This window comes from Diadema antillarum, unplaced genomic scaffold, assembly GCF_040938485.1.
Source record: "Diadema antillarum isolate AM-2024a unplaced genomic scaffold, OU_Dant_1.0 seq00001698_RagTag, whole genome shotgun sequence".
NCBI classification, from domain to species: Eukaryota; Metazoa; Echinodermata; class Echinoidea; order Diadematoida; family Diadematidae; genus Diadema; species Diadema antillarum.
This window is the reverse complement of record NW_027272389.1, coordinates 1,528,494-1,548,534: the sequence shown is the minus strand read 5'-3', so window position 1 is coordinate 1,548,534 and position 20,041 is coordinate 1,528,494. Positions and strand designations below refer to the sequence as shown.

Sequence of the window (20,041 nt, the reverse complement as noted above, 5' to 3'; positions counted from 1 at the left end):
GGGGCCCCCTGGGGCCCTCTGGGTGGGGCATGGTGCCCATTTTGATAAATTGAGATCCTGATCCCCTAGGGATGCTACCTGCCAAGTTTGACGAAAATCCATTATGAGGTTTTCAGGAAGAAGATGAAAATGTACAATTCAGGCCCCCATTTGGACCCTCCCAACCAACCTCCCCCCCTCCCCCCCTGCCCCCAAGAGGGGCACCCCTGGATCTCCTATGAACAAACTTGAAACTACAGTCATTAATGTACTCACTTATATAGTATTATCTTAGCTCTATAACTTCTGATTCTAGAGAAGATTTTTAAAGATTCCTTCATTTTGGGGGTTTGGGCCTCCTGAGGGCCCCCTGGGGGCCCCCTGGGTGGGGCATGGTGCCCATTTTAACAAATTGAGATCCTAACCCCCTAGGGATGCTACCTGCCAAGTTTGGTGAAAATGGGTCATGGGGTTCTCAAGAAGAAGATTAAAATGTACAATTTAGGCCCCATAAGGACCCCTCCTCACCCCCTCCCCGGGGTCCAAAGGGGGGCACCCCTGATTCTGCCATGAACAAACTTGAAACTACAGTCATCAATGTACTAACTCATAGTATTAACTTAGCTCTATCACTTCTGGTTCTAGAGAAGAAGATTTTTACAGATTCCTTAATTTTGGGGAGTTTGGGCCCCCCTGGGTGGGGCATGGTGCCCATTTTAACAAATCGAGTTTCTAACCCCCTAGGGATGCTACCTGCCAAGTTTGATAAAAATCAGTCTTGGGGTTTTCAAGAAGAAGATGAAAATGTAAAAAGTTCACGCACGACGCACAACGGACGCCGGACGAAGGGCGATCGCAATAGCTCACTTGAGCCTTTGGCTTAGGTGAGCTAATAAATACACCCTCAGTACTACATGCCTAAGTACTAATCTTGGCCTCTTTAAAGACTAACACATAATATTTGTGTGTGTGCCTGTTTTGTTTTCTGCAATCTTTCATGCATCATTTAAATCCCACTGAAACATAACCCATTCAACAGTGCCAAATCCTAAAAACTATCCTGATTTACCTCTTGAAATTTCTATACACCAAAACGCTAAATGAATCTAAAAATTATCCATCGACAGTAAAATACATATTACAGCATATCTGCTCGACAGCATTTAATTTTACATATATATTATCTTTCCATTACAGGCAAATGGCATTCAAATTACAGCTATCATTATATTACAGTCAAGAATCGGACAACATGAAATCATTTGGAAAACTGGACTATTCAAAATCTAGTTCTTAAACAGAAACAAAATCACTAAAGCTTGCCGATGACCATATATAACCATGAACTATAAACAGAGAAAGAAATATGTGGGACACTGCGGTTATTTTCTTCTGTGAACTAAAGTACCGATTAAATTGTATTTAGGCAAGCGGGTGAATGCATCATTACACCTCGCACACACAAAGCACAACTCCTTATTCCATGAATGCTTAGAGAATAGTTCCCCCCCCCCCAGTTTTCTTTTCTGTTGAAGAGCCCCAAATCTAGACAAGGCATCACATTGTCTTGTGACGATAGACAATGTACATTTCACATATAATGGCACACTGAGACTTTGATTTATATCCGTCAGGTTTTTTTAAAACTAGGTTGAACATTATTTTCAAATCCATGCATAAACATGGTACGAAGCACTCCTGTAGACGAAGAAAAAAAAAATGCAGATTGTATTCATTGCTCACTTGCTACTCCATCTTCCAAGCCTCATGAGAAACCACAGACGAGCCTTACAGTTGCCATGGTAATCCTCTTTGATGAAAGTATGCATGATATTTGCATACTTGGGGAGCAAACTGGCACTTGCCGATGAGACAAAGCGTCAGTTGACCCTTCTTATGCCAGGGATTTTGAACAGTGCGCACAAAGCTATTGGGTTTCTGTGCCAAACCGCACTCAAAGCACATGAAAGGTTAAAGACACTTTGTGATGGTAGGAAGACATGAGAACAGACAAGACCACATCCAAAAATGTTTGCACGCCATTCCTCACTCTCCCATTGCATTCTGGGTAATGGAACAATAAAGGAGGGAGGCATCCTTGGAATGGAATAAGGCAATTTGTGTAGTATGTCTGTCAGACCATAACAGCAGATGTTAAAAAGCTAAATACGTCTGTCATGCTTGTTCAGTCACATAATATATGTGACGGCATTGGCCTTACGGAGTTGTAACATTACAACAAGCTCTATATGTCTATCAAACTCACTCATTTCATGCATAGAAACACCATTTACAGGCATTGTTTACTAATGTTTCCATTTTTTTTTCAGATCTGGGCCATATGGTATTACTAAGCTACCAATGTGCTTTTTAAGGCCACAGATTTGAATAGATATGAACATTCAATAGCAATATGAGCATGAGAACTGAATAGAATATTCATTAGGTCCTCAGAAAAGACCTATTACTGAAAATACATGAACAAATATTAAAGATTGTCCTATTGGGCAGGCCTACATTCAGAGGGTTACCAGGCCTATAGGCCTAGATGTTAAACTCTATCCCCCCCCCCCCCACCCCCGATTCCTGAGTGTAAATGGGACTAAACAAGGGTCACCAGAAGTCATACTAGAAACACCATAGAGAAAACTGGACATCAAGGCTTCAGAGCCAATTAGCGCTAGGTTGTGGTCCTTAATTAACCGGCCCCTGCCGGAGGAAGCTATAAACAACAACAAAAACAACTGCCACACCCATATTGGTTCATCATAAGGGTTGACACAGAAGCTAATTGATAAACTTTCTAGTTGGCAGTGTACGAGATTGGAAAGGTCATTCTTGCAGCGTGCTGACATTTATTACTTGTCACTTATATTCAAAAATAGCTGTGCACTGCGTATTCAAAATAGCTGTGCATCAGTACACCAATGCCATTGGGATGCATGGACAACTGCAGAGGTTATAAAATGACATGAAATGAGACTTACTCATGTAATGAAATTTATTCATATTCCACATTGTGGACATTGTATATACAACATATCACAACATTTTTTGCATATAATTACACAATGACGAGGTGACTATCAGGAAGCAGTGTTTGTAAAATGTAGACCCCTATGGAATATAGACAAATATATAGTTTAACAATGTAACATGCACAGATAATTTTGGCCCCCTTGAAAGGAAGACCTTTAAATGCTGTTTTTATGAAGCAATCTCCAGTTTTTGAGTAATCAGAATGAAATGTGATAACTGGGTCACATCAATGCATTAGTCCGATAACAGGATTCTGTAGACTCTCAAATCCTCCCCCCCCCCCCCATGAAAAGGAGAAGGAAAAAAGATTGAGGTCATAAATTAAAAGAACTTTTTTAAATAAAAAAATCCCTTGTGTTGCAATGTCACAATTTGATCATAAGAAATATTTTCTCCAAGAATCATCTCTAAGAAATGCAATTATATATCTAATTGCTTGCCTAGATTAAGAGAAAGAAACCTGACCCCTCCATTCATAAGAAATGAAAAAACTATACTTTTGGTCATATGTGACCCACCTACAACAAAAGGATCCGAAAGTCGAGGGAGGTGGATTTTCTGAAAATTAAACGGCATTATTCCCTTGCTCTTCTGCTTTAATTTCATATATAACACGACTCATAAATGTACTTGGTTGTAGAGATATTGATGATTTTATAAGACCATGTTGCGTGGTCTAGGAAATCAGCGTTTCGAGAAAACCGCCATCAAAGTTTTCTTTGCGATGCAATCGTGATCAAGGGGAGGTAAGACAGTTTTCACCTCTTGACAATAGAAGGTCCGCTCATATGTAGCAACCTCCACATACAAGCTTAGCGCCAACAGTTTTCACGCGACCAATTAGTAACCAGGATGCCACGCTCTGACCAATAAGATCACTCCCTTGCTGCTAGGGGCAGAGTCTGTCTGTGGCGCTAAACCTAAATCTTCGGACACGTTTCTATTCCGTTGGAAGTCAGAAAATTACGGCCCAGAAAAATGCTAATTTCTTGCCTTTCCTTTGATCATTTAGCTCCAAAATTTCGGCAGATGATAGACAAAACATTAGACTACAACATTATGCCAACAACAGAAATTTAGATGGTTTTGACCGATTTTGATGATCTGACTTCAAAATCGATTTTCTCGGCTCAGCTGTCAGCGACTTTCGGATCCTTTTGTTGTGGCGGGTCACATATTACTTTTTGATGAGATTCTTTCCTTTAAAGTTTCCCCAAACAGCAATGCAGGCTTTCAAACAAGCGACCCTTGGAGTCACCCCTACGTGAGCTCTGTCTGCGTGCCTTCTGAATGCCAAGGCAAAGAGATTAATATAACCAGGACTGAGTGCGTCAGTGTTTAAGTTGACAGGTCTGGCCCCCGCTTGGCCTGCATTGCATAGAAACATCACTGAGAGGCCTCACTCCTATATGCCAGCACCCCCATTCACACCAGGGAAATTCTCAATGACTGCACCTGTCCTATTTCTTTGGCCTGAAATATTTCCCCTCTCATGCTCTCTTTTCCCCCTGATGAACTTCCTTTGAAACAATGACGAAACACTGATGACAATTCAAGCTAAAGTTTTCCTCCTCACCTCTTGGGTGACTCCCAATAGTTTGAACGGTAATTATTAACCCGTTGAGGACGGACTGATTTTGCCACAACACGCCTTTCCTATAGACACCTGCCCGAGTATACTCGGGACTCGTCCTCAACGGGTTAAAGAGATACCGGTCTGAAACACCGGTGGTGAAGTTACACGTACGCAACCAAGTGTGCTACTGCAATACCCAGTACTGCTGAGGCAACGCTTGCACAGAGCATGGAGCTACAACACTACAGAGCTCGCCGACTTTAGGTGCATTCACACTTGAATTATCACGGCATCAAATACCATGGTGATTTATTGGCACCATTCTCACTGGCAAAATACCATTATGGTCATAGATATCACGGTAACTCACTCAATACTGTTCTTGTTCAAGATATAACCATGGCAATTCTGGCTTGAAAGTGCACCTCTACGACACAAGTACTTCGCACTGCACAAAAGACAGAAATTTGACAGGTGACAAGAGAAATATGCGGCTGTATGATAGGTAGCATTTTGTGATAGAATTCGCACTCAAATCTCGCATGCATATTTTATGAGCAGTTATCCTATGCACTGCAGTATTTTGCAATGTATTTCAAAGTGTATTTGCATTCACATCATGAATTACCGCACGAAATACCGCGGTATTTCACTGTAAGTATGAATGCACCTATAGTGGATGTGTGCTTAGATATCACGCCCGTGATCTTTATCAGGCTTCCCACCCTTTTGGTTTGAAAGGTAGGGCGAGGAATTATTCACCGGTACAGAGAGTAGTATTCTTCCCTTTAAATTTGCATCACGCATATTTCTACAGGCAACCAAGGGGTACGGACTAACAAACTGGTGTGAAAGGGATAAGAAGTCAGCATTGCATGTGAACCAGGAAGAGAGAGAGATGGATAGGGTTATAGCATTGCTGGGATGGGTGACTTAAAACACAGCAAACCAGTCTTCTCACAGATCACTCTACTGCCCTAGCCTTTTGTCAAGGCCCTCTCACTGTATTATGGCTATAATGGGCGAGCGTGACAGCGCAAGGGCCTTTTGAGATCTGCTTCACACAGTATCATTCATGACACATGTACCCTACTGAATAGTCATATTATGGGTTCTGGTTGACCAATGGAATGGCACGCTCCCCACATCCTCCATCTTGGTATTGTCCGGCCTATTCGCATGCCTCACTGACAACCAGTGGAGGTCTGTGGCGTGCATTCGCCGTATGCAAATCGGGCTTGGGCAGACAGACACGTAGCTTGGTCGATTTTTGCTCCCAAAGTCAGGGAGCAAAAGTTGCTAATTCAAAGGGCCAACATAAGGATGCAAATCAAATCTCAAAAGGCCCTCGCGCTGTCCAACTCAGCTGAGCTCACTTTGTTCGCCCCCATTCACTCACTACCATACAGAGAGAGGGCCTTGGCAAAAGGCTATTACTGCCCCTACATGGCACGCGGGAGCAATGTTTGTGTAAGCACTGACAGTCGAACATATTGAACGGGATCCCGTCACTCACACACATACATACATGTATGACCCATTACAAAAACAACTTCCACGTTTATACGATAGTGTCATGGCAACAACCCTAAATGTCAAAAGTCGTGTGGCAGCTGCCCCAGTCATGATAAGCTATAAATTGTATTCATCTTTCAGGGAATGCTATCACGATATAACTTTTAGAGTATGTAACCATTTTTTTCTTTTTTCATGTTTCCTTACTCTGTAAAATCTGCCATCAGGTGTGGTTGAAGCCAGAGTATATCTCTGGAAAACAAGAAAAACATTTTTGATATCAAATTCACTTTCTGTTTCCTGTATATATACAATGAGTAGAAACTACAACCTTAATATTTGTTTTTGTTTTGCAGTAAAGGTTGATTTTTATTGCACAATATTAATGACAGATAATTTTTTTTCCATACTATGTATCTTTTATCATTTTTTACACAGTCCAATGTAGTCAAACTGGTTTTATGTAAAAATGTCTGCAATTCTGCCTGCTGGCTACCATGGATGATTTTTACTGAAATACCTATCAATCAATCAATCAATCAATCAATCAATCAATCAATCAATCACTCACTCAATCAATCACATGAAAGAATAAACAGAAAATTGAAGCAAGTGCAAAAGTAATGTTCAGATGAGCAAACCCCTTTGGAAAGACAAAAAATAACACAACCCTTATTAAATACATTTCTAGACGCGTAAAAAAAATCACTTCCACTTTTGTGGGGATTTAAAAACTTTAAGGACTATATAATCCTGAAAATCCAAATAATGACAAGAACAAATCTAGCCCAGTTCCTCTCCTTGTTCAGTGATATTTTCATGTCTTGACTGAAATGTCCACAAAAGTAATTACTGCCTAGCTGACAATCATTTCATCTTCTCTTGGGAATACTTTCTCACACCCCAATCTCCTCTCCCAGGGCATCTACACACCTCGCTAGTGATGGGCATCACTTAGCAAATCATTTCATATCTGCATTTGATGCATGCGACATGGCTTTCTATTCCTGCTTTACTTCTGCAACAGAGCACTTTCTGGTCTGTAACAAGACTTCACAAATTTGATATAAGTCTGCAAAACTTTGTGGAAGCAATTCAACAAAGAGGCACTGACAACCTAGTGCTAAAATTGCAATAAAATGGCGGGTAAATTACCAAAATAAACAAAGCAAAAGACATTTCCTGATTTGCACAGAATGATTGCAAAATTGCTCGTTGGCAAATGACTTTTGTTATTTTCACAGGTCTCTGCGCGCACGCTTGCAAAACATTTCCATCCGTGTCCCCGGGCGAGTCGGTTAAAACAACCCCACTCGGACAGTCCCACTCGAGTGGCAAAGTCAACAATTTCTGAGCGGGAAGAATTCTGAAAGTCACCACTGGCGCTGGCGAACCATCAGACGGGCCCCAGCGAGTCATTACTTCCATAAGAGCTTCGGATTCAGTTGTCTTCATCTTTGGATGTAATTTCTCTATCATGCACCATCCTCAAAAGGAGAGCTGCAGCAATGAGGAGATATATGGATTACTACCCCAAACGCCACGTATCACTTTTCTCCCTCTCTCTCATCCTCCTCCTCCTCTTCCTCCTCTCTCCTTCTCTCCATCTCTGATCTCTCTCTGATCTTTCTCTTTCTTTTCAAGGGTGGATTTTTGTATATGTCACTTTGAGTCTTAATTGGGCCTGGCATTCACCTCGATATCAGCAGGGCAAACAAATCTGCCAAACTTAGCGAGTCCATCATATACACCTAATCCCCTGGAATCCCTCACAGATTACTCCCTCAAATGACGGTCATATCATCTTCTCTCTTCTTATTTTAACGACAGTCATCTATTACTTGACAATGAATGGACATCAAGACTTTTTTTCCCGCCAAATACCCCCCCCCCCAAAAAAAAAGACGAAAAAATATATATGAGAATAAAAATCATGATGAAAGGATACCAAAGATTGCTAAATACAGTAACTCAAACAATTCCTAATCAATTTGAATTTCTAATCATCATTTTTTTTTTTTTTTTTTTGGGGGGGTTCTGATAATTTTCTCAAAATCTTATTCAAAGCGTTTGCTCTGCAACATAGTGTACCTTGAGTATGACATTACTTTATATCTTTACTTTTACATTTTCCTACGATTGTGAGAAATATGACGCATATTGACATGAATGAATGAATGAATGAATTGCTTTTTTTTTTATTGTCCATAAAGGAAATTCTCTTTTCACTGGTTTTTTACATGTAGTCCACATAGTGAACAAGACAAAAAATTACAATTACATATTACAAATTGACAAATTCATCATATTTCAAAGGTACATATTGCATAACATATAATTCTGCTTGCCCAATGTATACATAAGGATAGCATATGAAATAGACCAAGTATGGATAATATACAACTGTCTTGTAAATCAATTTTGGCCAAAAAGTTCTGTATCATATAAGTCATAAAAAGAAAACTTTCAATAATTGCTCATATGTTTTCATTTAAAGAAAAAAAAACAATATAATATGATCTTTAATTACAACATATAGTTTAAGTTACGAAAATATATATATACATGGTGAGATGTATGTGTGTGCAATAGCATTTGAGAGTAATATGAGATATAGTGTGAGTAAGGGTGGTATGTATTTTGTATGTGTGAGTGTGTGTATGGGTGCGCGTGTGTGTGTGTGTTTGTGTGAGTAAATTCTTCTTACACACAAATATTTCAGAATTACGTCATCAATGTAATGTTACATCAATGTTACATCTGATACACCGAAAGAAAAATGAAATTATCCATAGTTATTACAACCAATTGATATCTGGGTAAGGTATTCATGACGGGTGTGACACAGACCTTCGGACTTGCGCATTATAGAGATGTATGGCGTTAGGGATGAACGAGTGCCTGTAACGGGTTTTCCGAGTACGTGGAACACACAAGCGAATACCTGAACGGTTGAAGGTAAAGTTGTCGTTGAGTGGGTGGGTGGGGTCCTGCATAATCTTCCGCAGTATGGAAGCAACTCTCTCTTGATAGACATCATCGAGGGATGGGAAGTCTAGCCCTAATAAGCGTTGGACTATTTTTCTGGGACGATTTAGCTTCTTCAAATCACATTTTGTTGCTTGAGCAAAATAACACACAATATTATAAGTTAGAACACTCTCAATGATGGAGTTGTAGAATAGAGCAACGAGTCTGTCTTCCACATGGAGCTTTTTCAGGGTCCTAACGAAGTAAAGCCTCTGATTTGCTTTTTTCTGCAATGATTCGATATTTTTTGACCAGTTTAGTGAGTTGCTTATGGTCGTACCCAAGTACTTGTATTCCTGGACTTGTTCCATTACTACCCCGTGAATTGTAACTGCCCTATGCTCAGTGGCATGCACATAATCCATACAATTACGCCAATGCTTTATTTTTGTTGTATTCTGTACTGGAAATGTAATGCAGAAATAAAACTGAACTGAAATTAATCCAGGGGCAAGGGCCCCAAAATTCTAATTATGAAGATGAAATAACATCAGTCAGACAAATGCACTGAATGCATCTTCACATACACACACAAAAAAAAAAACCTCACAAACAAACATGCATACTGACTTTTAACAGACCCATGCACGGCCTTTTTTGTTACAAATGGGTGTGTTCAAGTCTTTGTGGAAACACACGCTTTTTGCATGTTGGTTCTATGTATCTATACTTTTGCCAAATAAGGTGTGACTTACTGTAATCTACCTTTGGGGGAAAGAGTCATGAGAAGGGTATTATTCTTTGTTGTAGGAAAAACTAGACGGGAGCAAGAATTGAAAACAAAGGCAAGCCACAGAGAGTAAAATTTGATCTTCCAGCCCGACTTATCGCAATACTCACTCATCAGTCACAGTCTGCGCCAACCTTAAATTTTGATGTTTCGTCACCAAGAAAATCCTGCCGAAAAAAAATCTCCTCTTTTTGCATTTGCAGCTCCACACAGACAAAGACACACAGACACATAGACACACAGACACACAGACGCACAAGGTGCTAAGATATTCCAGTCTCGTAGCACTACTGCATTACTCACATGAAAAAGGGGCAGGCAGAATTGGTCCCCCGACCATTTCTCAGTGTTCCTCATCCATCTAACCGGGAGAACAGGATCACAAACTCTAGTTACCACTGTTCGTCTGAATTTCCCCTCCCATCCCCATTCCTCCCCTTAACCCCCTCCCCTTCCCCTCCCCCACCCCACTTACCAGCGCATGCCAAGCAGGCTTTGTGGAGACTTCCTTGCTCCCAGGAATAACACTCAAGTTCATGCCCACAGCTGGAGGCAGGAATGGTAACATGGCCAGTTCTCCATTGATACCAAGTTTTCAGAGGTACACTGGAGCCTCTTCCCCTCCTCTGCTTCCCATTTCATTGCAGCCATTCATCCATGACATTTTCATTTACAGTGCTAGATGGGGCCATTCTGAATTTGATATTATGCTGTCTCTGTGGCTTGCAATGACAAACAAAAATGATTATCTCCCCTTCTTTTTATTGTCTTATGTTAAAAAACAAGAGAAAATAAAGCCCCCCCCCAAAAAAAAAACAAAGAATCAAACAAACAAACAAACAAACAAACAAACAAACAAACAGACTTGCTGGTTTGTGATTTGACTTACTAGGGATGGATGCTGCACTGGAGGAGCTGGAGTCTGCCTTAGTGGCGGCGCCCATGGCTGAGGCAGAGGTGAAGGCTGGAGGGGGTTTGATGTCAGGAAAATCCTCTATGGAGCCCCCATTCACACCTGAAAAGAAATACAAAAGCATTAACTCCCATAAATATTTCCATACTAAAGGTACACGAGTTGCTATAGACTAATTCACAACTGTCCGAGAGCAATTATGTGAGAATTTTGTCTTTAGACTAAATGGATTAGCCGTTTCCCTGCAGATATGCAATCATATTTCCTGAATAAGGTGATCATCTTCATTCATCTCACAGAGTATCTCACACAGGCTGCGTTTATATTTCAAAAAATTTTCGGAGGCAGAATCACGATCCTTAACGCGTTTGAGGCATTTTTAAGGGTTAGATAAACGCAACCGTGTTTTCAAACGCACTTAGAAACGGCATTTTGAAATGTGTTTGTGACCATGATTGCCCTTCTGTGAGTAGATAAACGCAATGCTGTTGTGAAAAGCATTTATATCTCAAGGTCAAATCCCAGCTGTTTCCGGTTGTGCTCCCTGCCGATTATTTGTGTGTGACTGATGGGGCATGTTTGCTGGTACGCAGTTGACCTTTACTTCCCGGGTCGAACGGCGCAAAGTAGCTGCGCAGTAACAACACTCAAATCGCCATTGTATGATGGTTAGATAAACACGGCACCCCCAGAATAGCGTTTCAAACCACGGTCTCAAATACGATTCCAAATGCATTTTGAAACGTGATTCTCTCTCTCTTAAAGTTGGATAAACGCAGCCACAGTGGGTACGAACAGACCACAGAGTTCACATGGTGGGTATGAACAGACCACAGAGTATCTCAATCAAATTACGCTGTACGCAGAAGCGTCCAGCAAGACCCCCTGACATGAAAAATCAAAAAATAATACCCAACTCCTGTACCAATGACTTCTAATATGATTCTCAAAAAAACACTGCAACTTTGTCCAGATATATTATCATCCATAGATTCATCACAAATCTGACACAATTTCCTATGTTCTGGTAATCTCGTAACAATTTCAAGGCTCCGGCAAAGAGTTGCGGACATATTCTCAGACAAAACCATCTCTCCCCCCCCCCCCCCTCCCCATCCCGAACATTTCGTGAAAGACTTCAATCAGTGAAAGGGAGTCACTATGACATGTGTGGCTACCAAACCCTTCCTTCCTCTCCATGCCTTATCTGCACCACATCACAAAAACGACACTTCTGTAGCGACACAAGTCATCCACCAGTTCATATTTCAACTATTCCCGCAATTTCTTGTCTGGAGGAGAAGGAGGAGACTTCTCTTCCCCCGTTGTGTAATTGGATTTACGACAAGAAATGAGACCGATTATGACTAATTTCCCCTTCATGTCGTACTGCATGAAGACTTTGGTCGAATTCCTTGAGATCCGTTTGAGAGCGCACGACATCATCACCTTCCTCTCCCGTGCGAGTGTCACTCTTAAAGGTGGAAATCTACTTTTGCTGTCTTCCACCCTTCCTCAAACTTCTGTCTACCATTGACAATCAAGCACAGGAGCATCATTTGGACCCCCTCACTGAAAATAACAGGCACTGGATTTACCTCTTTCAAAAGTCAGTGTTAGCCCATGCATGACAAGACAAGAACTTAATAACATCTGTATATACATCCTTTAATTTCTGCTTATTATCAGAACACTTGACTTTTCACCAGCACTTCTTCGATTCGAACGATTGATATTGCGCGTTTGGATTTATTGCGCTTGGCTCCTCAATAAGCAATTAAATGACATGACGACACTATTACTGTCAGAATAACTGCAAAAATCCCCTCCTGCCCGATCATAATGGTGCAATTATCTTCTAGTTCATCAGTCCAATATCATTGTATCTAATATCATATAAATAATACAGGGCAGCAGCAACAATCATCATCATTTTCTTCTTTCTTTTGTGTAGTAACTTGATTGAACAACCCTCATCAGTCCCTTCCATAGAGATTGATGTTACCTTTGCTGTCACCTGCACTAGATGTTGAGGAGGACCTCTGCTGCAGTCCCTTGGGCTTAGGGGGCGGGGTCGGGGGTCGCTCTTCTTCTGCAGCAGGGGCAGGTGCTGGTTGTCTCCCTCCAGTCGGTTTGCCTGCAGGAATACCGGAGTGAAAGGAGAATGAAGCAAGATGCAATTAATCTCGACAAGCCCGACGACAAGCGATATGACAACGGATCGACCGCAAAGGAGGTGTTTGACCACCCAGTCACGTACCTTCACTTGACGATCACTTCTCCTCTGAACAATTTCGGTTGTCACTATTGGCAACATGGCTGCATGAAACTTTCATTGGCATTTTGAGATGTTGATAGGACAACCAACCAACCGCAAGGAGGTTTTTGACCGTCCAGTCAGATACCCTCACTAGACCATTACTTCTTCTCTCAACAATTTTGCTCAGTACTATTGGCAAAATGGCTGCATACAACTTTCATCATGATTCTGAGATGCTGCCAACGAGAAACACCAATGCAAGAATATATGAGAGACCCCATGATTACTCAAAGTAAGTGACAAGCACTTCTAAATCGCACATATTAGAATTTCTTTAATCTGCTTCGCATACATGGAGTCATCTGATCCAATAAATATAAGTCACATTAATTCATAATTACAACTAGATATATCGCTACGGCTACTGATATGCCTCCGCCATAATGCATGGTTCTCCTAATAGGTCTATAGTACAATGTCTTGACAATGTGTGATGACAGTTTCACACAATTGGCAAAATATCAAAATGACAGGTTTGACACAAATGTGCTGAATGTTCACTTTCCTAGAACTAGGTTCAATTGGATGAATGATTAAAATGTCAGAGTGCAGGTATTTGGGGAACTGATGATTTTTACTTGACTTTTGACCCTTTTATAAGTTTATGCATTGAGTAATTTTCAAGGTATTGAGAAAAAGTATAATTTCAGTATCAAATGGGAAAATAGCATTATCTAAACCTGGCCTTTGACCTTTGACCTCACAGTTCCAAAGAGAATCACTGTTAGGTTGAACATGCATAAATATGTAAGTTTCATGATGATACCTTGAGTTACTTTCGAGATATGGAGGAAAAAGTGCCATTTAGCATTTTCATTTGACCTTTTACCTTTTGACCTTTGACCTTTTGGCAAGAAACTTCCCCAAAAATATATATTGGGTAATACATGCCATACATCAAGTTTTAAAAAAACAAAACCTTCAGGCATATTGCATTTTAAGGAAAGTAGTGATATTTTGAGGAGTTGACCTTGACCTTTGACCCTGACCTTTGACCCATGACCCCCAACTTCCCTAGATAATCACTGCCCATCGGTACAAGCATATATACTAAGTTCCATGAAGATACCTTGAACCATTTGCGAGATATGGAGAAAAACATGAAATTTCAAATTTTTTTTTCACAAAATAACCTGTGACCTTTGACCTTTGACCCTGTGACCATAAAATCGACACAAAGTATTATCCCCCAAGGATATACCCTCATACCAAGTTTGATGTAAAACTACCACACGGTTCTTGAGATATCAACAAAAACAAAACGGGACGGACGGACGTACGGACGGACGGACGGACGGACGGACGGACGACCCGAAAACATAATGCCTCCGGCCACTTCGTTGCGGAGGCATAAAAAAATCAATGCATGATAACTCAGGTACTCACTTATACTTGTCATAGCCATAAGACAATATATAAGATCAAACAATGTAGGCTTTTGACTATTCCTGTCCAAAATCAATGCATGATAACTCAGTGACTCACTAATCCTTGTCATAGCCATAAGACAATATATTTAGATCAAATGATGTAGGCTACAGATATCAACCTCTTACAGATATCAGCCTACATCTTGGATATTTTTTCCTCTCACTGTGCATGGCAAGATCATTAAAATCTGAGTGAGAATTTGAAGCATGGAATCAGCAAAACCACCCACTTAACCAAAATATCTAACCTTCCTTAATTTTACATTTGTCCTCAAATTATACCGCTTAAGCTGCCAGCAAGGTCAAATACATTATGCGCTGCATGCACAAAGCCAATCTTTTGTTTGTAAAAAAACCCTGTGCATGAAAATGTCATATTAGTTTGGCTGCAGCTCTGCAGCTTGGCGGTCAATGGCCCTGTAGTGTGAGAAAGCCAGTAACGGAAGGCTGTACGGGATGATGGGGGGGGGGGGGGAATGAGAGAGGGCGGCAGTGGAGCGGTGCAGCCATGCTAATGTGACATGCGAGATGAATGGACCGATTCAGTGGGGAGCATAGGGGTCCTCTCTCCCTCAACAACAGGAGCAGGGATGCAGGGAGGAGGTGGGGAGGCTGTAGGGACAAGCGGGGGATGTGGGGATTTTGATGCCATACCATGCATTTCGCTGCACCCCAGTTAACCAAACATGGCTTGGGGTTGCTGGAGAATTCCCCTGTCCAATACAAATATTTGCTTTGACCGCTTGACATCCGTGTGTGATTGAGAGTAAATCATTTCTATCCATCATCACCTAAAATTTGTGTATTTAGCTACATTATTGTCCAGGTGTAACTCCAAACAAATAACATTCTCTTTAACTCAATCAAAGGGGGATACAATACTTCTTCACTTAAACAACATAATGAATCATTACACATTTAACACCTCGCGAAATGACTGTCACCCATAAACACAAATGCCTTATAAGTGAATCATCTTCAAGGTAGGAAATCACTAAAAGATCATGATTTAATATTTATTATTCTGTAATTGTGGTTCTCATAACATGCACAGCATTGTCTCACAAGTCATAAAGTAGCAAAATATTATACTAGCCAAATATATGGCATGCACAATATGTTCATCTTGCATGACAGTAAAGTCAATCATATTCAGTATGTCTATTATCATCATCATAGAAAAAGTATGTCATGATGTAAACATTGCAGCAGTAACCATTCAGAGCAATGATTATATGAATTTTTTTTTCTCCTCTTAATTCTTGCCATAATCATAGGCAGGCATTATGTATATGAAGGTCTGTTTTCATGCCTTGAGAGATCTTTCCATCTGTCATATGTCAGTGACTTGATGCCAATATACAGCAATCCTACACTCTCCTCCTCCAAGCATGGATGCTGGATATGTCCCCTCTCCCCCATTCTCTCTCCCCCTCCATCGCTCCCTCTCTCCCCTCCATCTCACCCTTCCTCTATCCCCCTCCATCCCTCCCTCTCTTTATCTCTCTCCCTCTATATCTCTCTCTCTATCTATATCATTCCCCTCCCTCTGTATCTTTCTCTATCTTTCTCTATCTCTATCTGTATCTGTATCTCTCCTCTCCCTCTTATCTTGCTCTATCTCTATTTGTATCTGTATCTGTATCTCTCCCCTCCCTCTGTATCTTTCTCTATCTTTATCTGTATCTGTATCTCTCCTCTCAGTCTATATCTTTCTCTCTCTCTATCTGTATCTGTATCTCTCCTCTCCTCTCCCTCTATATCTTTCTCTATCTCTATCTGTATCTGTATCTCTCCCCTCCCTCTGTATCTTTCTCTCTCTATCTGTATCTGTATCTCTCCTCTCCCTCTATATCTTTCTCTATCTCTCTCCCTCTCTTTCTCTATCTATCTATCTATCTATCTATCTATCTATCTATCTATCTATATATATATATATAGATATATATATATATCTTTCTCTATCTATATCTCTCTTCTCCCTCTCTATCTTTTTCTATCTCTACCTGTATCTGTATCTCTCTCTCCCCTTCTGTCTCCTGAATGTATCGGCATACTCCAAGTGATGAAATGTTCGCTTGGGATCACAAGATGGCTTGTTTTCACTTCATTTTGTTCATTCACTCATCACGGCACACAGCAGTGAAAAGGGGAGAGCTGGAGATGAGACCTTCTGTCCCTCACCTTTGAGTGGCCGTAATCCGCCACTGTTTTCTTCGCCTCCTCTGCTCTCTCTTCATCTTGCCCTCCCTCCCTTTCTCTCTGTCTTCAACCCCTCCAGTTCCATATCCAGGCACGGTCCACGGCCCTTTGTTTACATTTCTCCTACTTGTGTCATCTCAACACCCTCCCTGCAGTACTACACTGCTCCTACACTTGTGTTAAAGGTGGCTGCCCCTTTCACTGGAAGTTTTATTGTATACGTATCTTCAACTGAGAGCCATAAGGAAGTCGAAGCAGGTTATGAAGCCCAAGGAATTAATGCCTTTCTTGCTGTGCGAACTTATGGTTTCAAGCTTGGAATCAGACAAACAATTATGTGTTGTAGTTCTTAACTGTCCACTATTTAGGCCACAGTAGTAAATATGAATAATTTCATTTAACATCTTCCCAATGCCATTCTCACAGGATGTAACATTTACCTTGTAATTAAAAAGAGGACAACCCCATCCCACTATTAAATAACTCTGCACTTGGTGATGAATGTCAAAGTCGCCACTGAAGGTCCCAAGTATATGCTCTACTGGGTTTAATATCTCTGACTGAGACACACTCACGTTGTCTTGCAAATTGAGAGTCACAACCTTTTAATGTTCCTCGCCACTCGCATCCAAACACTCTTATCCCCAAAGTCATGACAGCGTATTTCACACATTTCAATCTTGCCTCTTTGACTGTGTATATACTTTACTACAGAGTAGAAAACTTTGCTTCATGAACATGTTGACATACAATAATGCTAATGGCCCCACAACTTTCATGCTCTTGTACAAATATCATGACCCTCTGGGCCCTGTTGCATAAAAAGATGCAATCAATCGTAAGTCAGAAAATCAAGCATAAGTCAGGTATCAGCCAATCAGAAGTGAGTATTCAGAGACTTAAATGATTCATTTTTTGACCTATGTCTGATTTCTACTTTCATGCAACAGGGCCCTGATATACACTTCTACCATATACAGCTTCCTCATCTTGTAGTTTTACATATGCTTATACTTCTCTGGTGTTACCAGGTTACACCTTTTTAGTTTTTTCAAATGTGGAAATGGACTTGGTAAAAGAAAAGTCATTTTACAAACAGTTAAATGGAGATAAATAGCAGTGCTACATTGATACAAACTATTTTTTTCACCCTTGTAGCTGAAATGTTTAAAGAAAGTTTTGAGTTGTCAAGACTTTTTAAGTTTTTATTTTGAGCTAAAGATAATGAATCATTTCTGGTAAGGGATTGCCATGCACCTTTTTGCATGGTAGGATACATTATTTTTTTTTTTACATGATACAGAACCTTACCCCAAAAAAATGAAATAAAACAAGATTTTACAAATTTCTGAAAGCAGTTTAATCACTGCTACAGCATGAAAAATCATTTGCACTTTGATTATGATCATAATTGTATTATCCTAGAATTTACTACATATCCTAATGATCACTATAAAAGTTAGATTTATTGCCATTATCTTTATAGTATTCAGTGTAAGCTGCTTGTATCAAAATCCAAAATTCTCAAAAATCAGGATAGTGTATGCAAAAATGAATTGGGACAGCTGATGAATATATTGACATCTTTACTGAAGCAGGAAAATTGGAACACGCATTTATTGGCTACAATTACATTTTGCAATTCATTAACCTGTGACATGTTTTGTAACTGCTTCTTTTTCCAGCTAGCCAATTAAATGAAACACGAAACCATTGAAACCCAATCCTCCGCAAAGTGTCACCCAGTGAATATATTTGACCAGAGGGGAAGAGAAAATTGACAGAGAGGATAGAGAGAGAGAGAGAGAATCGCAAAGATGGAGAGATTAAAAGTGAAGTAATCATTCTGTGAGTCCATGCATATTCCCGAATACATATTCCTCTGTCATGGCAGAAACTAGATAGTGTACCCAGATACTAGTAGTGTACACTGAGAGGCGTAGTTTGCCTTGTACACACAGCACACACAGTATTCCACTCCTTGGGACAGGGAAAGAAAATAGATAGATAGATAGATAGATAGATAGATAGACAGACAGATAGATACACAGATAGATAGATAGATAGATAGATAGATAGATAGATAGATAGATAGATACACAGATAGATAGATAGATAGACAGACAGATAGATAAATAGACAGATAGATAGAAAGATAGATAGATAGATAGACAGACAGACAGATAGATAGATAGATACACAGATAGATAGACAGACAGATGGACAGATAGATAGATAAATAGATAGATAGACAGACAGATAGATAGATAGATAGATAGATACATAGATAGACAGACAAACAGATAGACAGACAGATAGACAAATAAATAGATAAATAGATAGATAAATAGACAGACAGATAGATAGACAGACAGACAGATAAATAGATAGATAAATAGATAGATAAATAGACAGACAGATATACAGATAGATAGATAGACTGATAGATACACGGATAGATAAATAGACAGATAGATAGGCAGATATATAGATAGATGGACAGAGAGGGGGAGAAGAGTATATTAAGAGAGAGACAAGCACAGACAGAGGTAAGACATGTGAGGAAGAGGAAGATATCCTCCATTTCCGAAACTGAGGCTGAAATATTGATTTTCATATATATGCTACCTGCATGACTCACTTTGCATCAGTGATAACCCGACACCCCAAGGAGCATGTTTACACTCCCATCTTCTGCGCAACGCACGACGGACGACAAAATGCTTCACGAGCTGCATCTTATCCATGACGTCTGCCGCGACCCCGCTGTAGAGCTGATGGACACACGCACAGTGTGTACAGTAGAGATGATGGGATCAAAACATCGCGTGCAAACCCGCTAACGATGTTTTGCTCGTCAAAGACCGCATTTAGTGCAAAGGGAGGAAGAGGATGTCTCTATGGGTGATTTAACCCAAATGTCAAAACTGTAATCTTGGAGCATTTCTCATCCTGTTTTGCTCCTACTATGAAGGTTACCGAAGGGCAAAAAAGAAAAGAAAAGCAAAGTCATAAATTTGTATTCCACATCTGCACACATGTCTGGCAAATTTTCTTGCTCTAAAAGAACAAAACTTGCATCAATCTTTCATGATACATTTCAGTAGAGCTAATATACTGCTTGATAACAAGACTTCTGATTTGGATTGCATTACGCAAGTACATGCGGGATTTTATAAACTTCACGCATATTCTTGGATTTACATTTCCAAAATAACAATGGAATTACATCACACAATTGTATACTCATAACAAACAAGACACACTATGTTTAAACACAAACAAACATGACAGGTTCTGATCCAGC

General features: G+C 40.2%; 1 pseudogene; it reads right to left on the bottom strand.

Moving 5' to 3' along the window:
* The window catches only part of LOC139711745 (uncharacterized), a 114,609-nt pseudogene that overhangs the window by 44,188 nt on the left and 50,380 nt on the right, over positions 1 to 20,041 (bottom strand).